General features: G+C 40.5%; 1 protein-coding gene across 2 annotated transcripts in view; it reads right to left on the reverse strand.

Moving 5' to 3' along the window:
- LOC107268265 overlaps positions 1 to 6,418 on the reverse strand; it is a 71,999-nt gene extending 65,581 nt beyond the window's left edge. For both annotated transcript variants that reach the window (XM_015740878.2, XM_025085557.1), the window contains exon 1: positions 6,100 to 6,418. The gene's annotated coding sequence lies outside the window, so the exon portion shown is untranslated. The remainder of the gene's footprint in view (positions 1 to 6,099) is intronic.
- Between the last annotated feature and the right edge of the window lie 3,619 nt (positions 6,419 to 10,037).

A 10,037-nucleotide genomic window follows, 5' to 3' on the forward strand; every position in this document is an offset into this window, starting at 1 on the left:
CCCCGCCCGCCGAAATTTTCCATAAATTTTCCAATAAATATACGATTCATGTAAAATTGTTCAATTCGATCTACGAGATGATCGATCGATCATCAGGATCAAAGGACAAGATCATATTCCAAAGGGACTTTATATCGATATGCAACGATAACAGGTAAAAAAATAAAGTTTCCAAAGTTTCTAATGCCGCATACCTAATCGTTAATAATATTTCCATAGATAGAGGAAAGGACACATTTGACATTCCTGTCGTTAGCATCACGTCGCTTCGACGCCCGAAGTTCCCGAGATAAATAATCAGTCCGATCACCGATTCCAAGCCTTGATTTGATAACCTCATTTAAATCTATGAATCCTACGCGTAACGTATCTCTGTAATGAGGATATGAAAATCTGGGTTAAAAATGTGTTGAAGTAGTTCCCGATAGAAATACATATAAATATGGTACACAGTAAGATTCTGTAATTTTCATAAAGACGTAGTATAGTCGAATACGTTAGCATCCCAATTTACCAATCAACGAAATCCAGCAATCGCTGCCATTGGTATTTCCCAACCACGGATCGTACCTTTTCGTAATTTCTCCACTAAATTAATGCGGCTATCTTATAAGGTAGTCGTCGAAGTGGTCGTGTCACATCAAACGAATCGAATAACTAATTATACTACCTGCACATCTTTCCAAGAATTACAAGGTAGGTATCCATAATTTTTTTTTTTTTTCCTTTGGAAATGGACAAGGTCTAGAGCCATTCAAAAAAAAAATACGTTTATTAAAGATAAAAATGAAAAAATTGAATTTTCCCAAAAATTAAGTAAAACCAATTTTCTTGTCACGGACGTATTTCTTTTTTATTTGTACATTAAAATTTTTATTTATATACTGATCGTGTATGAACTGTCATTTTTGAATTCTTAATTTCTTCGACCTCGAGGACCACCGTGAACGTCATGACAATCTTTAACAACGGCTCGCCGACCCTGCTCATTTACAATCTTCCGGAGGCTCGAAAGATTCACGCTAATTAACTCGGCTGCTCCTTATGGGAGCCCGTTGGAAATTCTGACTTCAGACAGTAGTAAGGTGGATTCGTAATAACTAGTCATATTTTGGTATCGAGCAACCGCTAACGATTCGATGCACCTGCGCCTGTGGGGATCTAAACTAGCTGAAGTTGGTAACACGTGTTTACGTAACCAATACACCTAGGGTTATTCATGAAAAACGTACCGCCTGAAAGATGGACGTACCACCTCCCACAGATATCAAATGGACAGGCTAACTTCAGGTGGTGGGTTTCTCGTGAATAACACTGTGCGTGTAAGCACGTGGATATAGAAAGGCAATAGACGGAGGTAAAAGGAAAGAGAGAGCGTTTGAAAACCACCTAGACTAATCGAAGGCATCAACTTTTAATTAAAAGTTCATTGATTCCAGATAGGATTGGTCTTGGCCCAATACCTAAATTCTTGGATAATGTTTAGAGATAACATACAACTTGGTATATATGCTGAGAATAAAATTTAAAAAAAATTTATATAGGTGTTAACGAAAACTTATTTTCAACCAACAACATCTTTTGGTACGTTATATAAAGTGTGCGAGATACGTCAGGACATTCTAGGGACGTTCCAGGGACGTTCGGGTCGATAAATCTTATCGAGACTCGAGCGAACGTATACGAATGCTACGTTTTACCGAATGTGTCCAAGTGCAACGTACCTGAAGTATTTTCTCGGAGCAAAGTAGGCGTAGCTTTAGCCGTGCAGCTAGAGAAACGTAACGGCAAATAAATCAAGATAATTTATTTATGATTAAATTTGATAGCCTGCTAGCGTAAAACATTTCGAATTTACCGTTTACCAGCAGCCACGCGGTGAGATTAATGGTCCACGGGGTCCGAACGTTCCCGTATTACGTCGACCTCGAAGGTAACCCAAAAAGACGAAAAATATCCAAAAATCCTCCCTAATTGGAACCTGCCGATACTATCAAATGGAAAATAACAAATGACCCCACTGCGTGAAACATCCACGAGACGTCACCTGGCTGTCCCTGTCTTCCAAAAAAAAAAAAAGGTCAATCTTTATTTTTCACCCCATACGTATCCGAGAGCGGAAAATTCTTTGCCACCCTGGAACAAAAATTTAAACGAGCCTCCCGCCAAGATATACCAAGGAACGTAAAACTCGGGGTCATTGGCTACCGGGGTCCATGAATCCTAAGAATTTTCTAAATAAAAAATAAAAACGGTCCAGGGTTCGACATTACGGATGCTGGAAGCTGACCATAAAATAATATTGTCTAATGGAATGCCAGTCGGGGCAGCCAATAAGAGGGTCTCTGTTGAATAGACAGAATCGAGCGGGTGCACAAAGTGTTTTTCGAATGGGCTTTTTTATTTATTTATTTGTACGCGACACCAATTGTATTTGTCAACCCCAAATAACATGTTATTACAAGCGCCTTGTTGGCGCGCGTGAACCGTTTATGAAATGAGTAAGTAGTGTAATAACATAAGTACGGAGTACCCAGTACCTGTTCGCGTATACTATGTATGTATGCAACGACGCACGCATGCATCCACTTGCATTCCTAGATAATTTACGAGAAAAACACTTTAATGAGGAAAAAAAAGTTTAAAAATAATCATAACACAGCGTAATGCCAACCGAGCAATTTCAATGGATCTTTTATCAAACGAGTGTAACTTCGGCTTTTTGCAAACTATTGTACGCCATTTTGAATACTCGCGAGTATTTTATAAAAATTTTATTATTTTTTTTTTGAAAATAAGTTTCCTTCGGATATTGATTAGAGCCAACTTCAACTACCAAGTAACTGTATGTCTTGTAATCTCACAGTGTTACTAACGAAGTATGCGTTGAAAATAAATGATATATGATCGTACACTGTGTACTGGGATAATAATAAATACATTATGCAATTCGCGTGTACCGTCTACAAATTCACGTATTGTTTTCTTATTAAACAACTGGATCCGCGTGTGGTCAAAAATATTTTGATATAAAATCATTCGCATAATTTTGCATCTCCAAAATGGATTCGGCGAAGATGAAGACAAGTGCATGCATAATGCATGGTTTCGAAAGTATTTGCATATATGCGAGTTGAAGAAATTGAAAAAATTCTTGAGTGAATTTTTTTCGTAAGGAATATTATTCCGACTCCCCGACGATTATTTTGTCGAGAGTCTAATTTTCCCTGAAGCAAGCGTCTTTTCGAAACAGGGGTAAAACGATCAAAAGACGCCGTGGCCGTCAAGAGCCGTCTTATAGTCGAAAAAAAAATTATTTTTCAAATATTTCAAAGAAAGGCGGCCAATTTAAATCGGTAACGAACGAATCTGCAATCTCACGCCCTTGAACCCTTCGAACCCCCTGAGGACCTACTCCCTGGCACGCTCTCTGTTTTGTCAGCCCTTCGAGGATAGTATTGTTGTAACACATTTCGGCCAGGGCAAACAGAGACCCGGGTTTGTACGGTAATTGCCGAAACATCCTACGAGTGTTTACAGTGTCATCGAGGCTCACACCTCACGTTTCTTCGTGGCACTCTGACTTCGTTTTTCTGCTGCCGCGCCCCTCCAATTTTCGATATCTTCCTTTTGCTTTCTCAGCACTCGACGACGGCGATCAACGTCGAATTTCCAGCTTCGCGGGTTATCATACGGAATGCTTGAGACTCGTGATCCTATTTATGGAAATGCAATTGATACCGAGCTATTTCTATAGGTCAATTATATCGATTGGAAGACCATGTTCCTTAGACGTTCCGTGCAAGTCTTGTTAAAAGTTTCAAGCCATTGGTATAGGTCAATTATATTAGTTGGAAGATCATGTCCCTTGAACGTCCCATGCACGTCTTGTTGAAAGATATACTCATTTGGGTCTCTCTCGGTATGATTATAGATAGGATTGAGAAATAAGAGGAGTACACGAAGCAGTTTGTAAAGGCAATAGCGAGAGCAGTTTTAGTGCGCGAATAAATTTCAATCTTTAGAGGATTAAGGAACGCGGTAAGAGTAGTAAAAGGAATCGCAGCATAGCAAAGAAATGTAAACTTAAAGTGGCACCCATTTTCTTCATTTTAATTCAACCTCGCGTTTCTCAAACCCATATAAAACTGCTTCTCACCCGCGTATCATTTAACCACGTGGTTACACGTGAAAAGCATTTTTACTCATTTTTACTCATTCGAAATAAAAACATAATATTTCGTAGAAATGGATTCACTAATTAAATTTACTTCCTGATAAATTTTTGCAAGGGGCCTACGACCTGGATTTCTGAGCGGTCGTTGACTTTTGTGAAGTATGTCGAAACTGTCAAAATATTGAATTACCGGCTGATATCACTAGGGTACGGAGGGAAAAAGAGTTGGGAGAAGGAAATTTGTTCTCGGACGCGGCAACTTCAGATATCTTACATAGGACGGAACATACTCAATTTTAGCATGAATACGCTCTAAGATCCTAATAGTACGTTAGACACACTGGTAGCGGCGCCACCGATCAACCCATTTCCCAATACGCGTCCAGGATTAGAATACGTGTTTTTATAATACCATACAGTGATGAGAAGGGAGAGGGCGGTTGTAGCCCAGTGGATAGGGTAGCGGATTTACGACTGAAATGTAGCGTCCAGCCTCCAGCCGCATTCACCAATGGATTTTAATACGAAAACCTAAGTATTTATACGGATTTCGCCCAACACTTTTCGGATTCGGTGTATAAAGTCTGTAGGTCCTCCAACTCAGTTGCACAAGGCCTGTCTCGCAAGGTACATCGCCATCTAGTGTCGAACTTCCAATCTTGATTATTAGGACCAGGCACTACCTGATGTCCCCCCATTGGGGGTATAGCCATAAGGAAAGGAGAAACAAGGAAGGAAGATGAGTAGGGAGATGCACACAGAGATGAGTAGGGAGATGCACAACGCTACGGTTTTAGGCGATACCAAAAGCATGGCGCTGAATCCCAGCGGCGAGTCCGAAAGTAGAGTTATGTGATCATAGCATCCGTCGATAATGCAGATCCCGTCGTAGCCGAGCTAACCGCGATCACGAACGTGTAGCTTGCCCGGCAGAGTCCTCCGCTACATCCCAAAGCAACACTTAGAACGAAACAGCTCATCGGATAATAGCCCAAATCCTTTTTTTCTTTGCAATCCTAAATTCGACCGCACAGTGTAAGCTCGGTAAGTTTAATATGACAAAAGCAAGCAACTCATGCCTGCCTGCACTGAAGCGTATGATGCCACCAGCATATTTAATACATATTTTGTTTCCTAGCAGAACGTTATATACATACATTTTAATACATTGATACATTTAATACAATTTAATACGTTACATTTAATATTACATTTAGTATTACATTTAATACGTTAATACATTGATGTTGCGTAGCAGAACGATTGTTAAAACCTACCAGGAACTATAGAACTCCTCGAGAGCTATTGAAAGAGCCTATTGTTGAATCATTTTTAAGAGATTTTAAAAAAGTTCGATGCTGGAGCTGACATCCGTGTAGCATCTCCATTTTTGTAATGTTCCGTAGCAGAACTATTGTTAAAACCTATCAGGAAGTATAGAACTCCTTGAGAACTATTTAAAAAGCCTAAAAAAAATATTTCAACAATAGGTTTTTTCAAAAAGTGTCGAGGAGTTCTATAGTTTCTGATAGGTTTTAACAATAGTTATGCAACGTAACGTTGTTAAAATATGTATTTTAATAGAGAGTCCACAGTGGTCTTCTCTCGTCGGTGCACTATAAACGCGGAATTGGCAAAATCCAGAAGACTCGCGTGGACGAGGAAAAATTATTTAGTGCACAGCGGAATCTGCGATTGATCACTCGGAAACAAGAATAGATGGAAATATAGTCAGACACTACCGCGCAGCATAGGAACACTTTCGAAATGCATCACCAAAATCTCGCACAAATATAAGTCAGATCTATGCTATACTTCCGGTATCCGCTGAGTATAGCAAATTTATGGCTTTCAGCATGGCCGCTTACATAAATGTTTATGGTGAGTAGAAAAAAAAAGGAAAAAAGAAAAAGATCACTTACCACAGGTCCTCGTCTGCTTATCACTTGTCCATTTGTATTGTTCATTGGTCCAGTACATCTTTCGATACTCGAGGTCCATTCTGGTGACGACTTGACGATTCCAGCATTGACCACCATTTTGCACTTCCTGTATTTTCGGTTGCGGCTTCACTTGTTACGAATAGACCACTACGCGAATTTCCGTGAACTTTAGATATTGTCTTCGCGACGCATTTATTTAAGCGTATCAATTCACTACGTCACACTTTTTTTTCGTAAATGAAGGTAAAACATAAAGAGTATAGAAAGAGACGTTTCGCGACGCACTACGTCACACTTTTTTTCGTAAATAAAGGTGAATGATAAAGAGTATAGAAAGAAATGGCATGAAATGCGAAGAGCCTCAAAGAAATGATTTTGAGAATACTGAATGTAGATGAACAAAAGAGACAAAGAATCGATGAATGTATCACAACTGCGATGTATTTGCGGGGAGAGGGGAAGGGGGAAGGAAGACCGGCAAAACGCGCTTTCCAAGAGACCGGCTCTCGAAAGACTGACCTCTGCACCAATAATACATTCTTTGTATACCACTGGTACCCCCTCCCCCCCGCTCGAGTACTCCTTGGCAAAAGTGATGCCCCCCTACGACAGGTTTGTCAATTACAACTCGTACAGTGTTCGTCAACGATGCTCTGGAGTGACGATGCAGGCTGATCGGTGCACGGGAATTGTTCGCATTTCAGGATATCGTTGACGCACCCTGTAATGCTCCTAAAGCGTACGTTTCATTAGCACAGCAGGGCTTTACGTGCGTCTCTCTCGCACACATACGGATTAATACAAGATTAATACAAGATAATACGGATTAATAATCCCTTAGCAAATCGGTACGTAACATTTGGAGATCCTCAACGGCGGCTTCCCCAGGACATTGAACGACAGCTGGGTACCACACCTTTAACTCGGGCAGGAGGTTCCTCCCCTTATCGTAACGAAACCTTATCTCCACCCGCTCTGCAGCCCTTTGCTCATCTCCAGCGGGGTGCCAGCATCTCACCCGAGCTTCTGCCGGTCAGTGGAGACGTCTCCGTCGGGTACTCTTCTCTGCCGGGCAACTCGCTACGTCAAGACTATCTCCCCACGGCAGATTCGAGCACCTGGACGTCGACTAAACAATAACAAAATCTTACGAGAGCCTTGACATAACTATACGAATCAACCCGAGAGCATAGCTTCTGAGCAGGGTGGTGACACGAAGGGAACCAGAAAGCGAAAACGTTATCTGTATCGGTAGCCGGAGCCGCCTTGTGACCGTGAATCGAAAAATCACGGCACAACACTTACCCATGTACCAGCGTATAAATACATCTAAAATAATTGTGTGTAGTGTATTGCGCTAAGTATTTTATATAAATGCTAAGTAATAAAGTGAATTTATAGGAACAATAATAATTGATAAGGAAAAGACAGATAAGGGTAGGGATAAGCTCAGGACACTGCTATGACCTTAATTAACGTCCCAGTGGCCCTGATGGTATTTCAGTTAAGGTATTACTACGGATCGAAAAGGTATATGAATCGGGCACGGTCTCACAGTTGATGTAGTAGTGTATACGTATATACACCGACGCTCTCTTGTCAGCCGTCATACGAGAGATTTCGTAATAAATATCGACTTCTTTCATGTCTATCAATAAATCCTATGAGTAAAAAGTTCTGACTAAAAATCTAAAAAATTCCGAATTTTTTCTTTTTCCGCATACTACTTTTTCATCGGAATTACGCGGACGAGTCAAATGCAATAAAAAAAAACATGCGCGTTTTATTGGCCAGGTATAGGGAATACGTATTACGAATCCTGACTTTAACTCGGAAATGGATGGTTGAATCGTGTTAAAAATTTGTAGAGAGGTGTACTGCTGTACAAATTAGACGTAAAACAAATTACAGCTCGATTACGCGGTTTTGAGTTTACCGTAGTAATACCTTAATAAAAATCAACCACGACTGCCACCTCAATTTTTGGAAAGTACGTATTTTAATAGTATTGCGTGGCAGAACTATTGGTAAAACCTATCAGGAACTATAGAACTCTCCTAGAACTCTTAAAAAAACTTATTGTTGAAACATTTTTCAAAAATTCAGATGCTACACGAGTGTCAGCTCCAGCATCGCACTTTTTTAAAATCTCTTAAAAATGTTTCAACAATAGGCTTTTTCAATGGTTCTCGAGGAGTTCTATAGTTCCTGGTAGGTTTTAACAATAGTTCTGGTACGTAACATCGGTAAAATACCTATTAAGGATACTAGTCGCACCATACGCTTCAGTGCAGGTATGCATAAGGAGCTGGCTTTCAGTGTTGTTTTCAGATTGTGCTTCAAACAGTTCCGAAACAGTTCTCTCTAGTACTCAATGTTGGAACTATAGTTCCGCTTGGAACTATTGTTAAATAATGATGGAAGCTAGCACCGCATCGCTACACTCCTTAACGCAGCCAGGCATACGGTGCTGGCTTTTGTTTTACTAAATCTTATCGAGATTACACTGTACACTTGAATTTAAGATTACAAAAAAAAAGATTTAGGCAATATCTGATAAGCGGCCTCTTTCTAAGGGTTGCTCTGGGAATCAGTTGTAAGTTGTGGAGAATCTCTGCCCGCCAGGCTACCCGTTCGTGATCACGTTCAGCTCGGCTACGACGGGATATGCATTATCGACGGAGGCGATGATCACAAAATTCTATTCCCGGACTCGTCGCTACGTTTTAGCGCCATGTTTTTGGTATCGCCTAAAACCGTAGCGTTATGCATCTCCCTACTGATCTCTGATGCACAACGCTATGGTTTTAGGCGATACCAAAAACATAGCGCTGAATCACAGCGGCGAGTCCGGAAGTGGAATTTTGTGATCATCGCCTCTGTCGATAATGCGGATCCCGTCGTAGCCCAGCTGAACGTGATTACGAACGTGTAGCTAGGCGAGCAGAGGCTCTCAGCTACTTACCGTTGGTTCCGAAAGCAACACTTACAACGAGGCAGATAATTGAATATAGCCTAATTAGTTTTTTTCTTCGCAATCCTAAGTTCGAACGCACAGTATAAGCTCGATAAGTTTAATACGACAAAAGCCAGCAACTCATGCCTGCCTGCACTGAAGCGTATGATACCACCACTATATTTAATAGATATTTTACCGATGTTACGTAGCAGAACTACTATTAAAACCGATCAGAAACTATAGAACTCCCCGAAAACTATAGAAAATGTCTATTGTTGAATCATTTTTAAGAGATTTTAAAAAAGTGCAGTGCTGGAGCTGACACTCGTGTAGCACCTCGATTTTTGGAATATTCGTATTCGGCGGCAGTTTCGGCAAAAAAAAAGGTTGTTCTGGCTTGTTCTAGGTCATTCTAGGTTTTCCTAGGTTTTCTTACATTTTCCTAGGTTTTACTAGGTTGTTCCAGGTTGCTGCAGGTTGATCGGGTAGGACAGACACGTAAAACCAGGGAAACACTGGAAAAGCTGAAGCGGACAAACGCTCTCAGAACAGCATGTGGATATAGGACCATTTTGAACGATTTCCAGGTTATTCCAACAGGTTGCAGTCTGTTCTAGGTTTTCGTAGGATTTCTTAGGTTTTCATAGGTTTTTCTAGGTTTTTCCACGTTGGTTGGGTAGGAAAGACACGTAAAACCAGGGAAACTGAAAAAGCTGAGGAGGACGAACGCTCTCAGAACAGTATGTAGATATAGGACCATTTCGAACGATTTCCAGGTTATTCCAGGATGTTACAGCCTGTTCTTGGTTTTCCTAAGTTTTCGTAGGTTTTCTTAGGTTTTCGTAGGTTTTCATAGGTTTTCATATGTTTTCGTAGTTTTCATAGGTTTTCGTAGGTTGCCTTAAGTTTTCATGGGTTTTCGAAGGTTTCCTTAGGTTTTCGTAGGTTTTTCTAGGTT

Source organism: Cephus cinctus, unplaced genomic scaffold (assembly GCF_000341935.2).
Source record: "Cephus cinctus unplaced genomic scaffold, Ccin1 Ccin1_scaffold0504, whole genome shotgun sequence".
NCBI classification, from domain to species: domain Eukaryota; kingdom Metazoa; phylum Arthropoda; class Insecta; order Hymenoptera; family Cephidae; genus Cephus; species Cephus cinctus.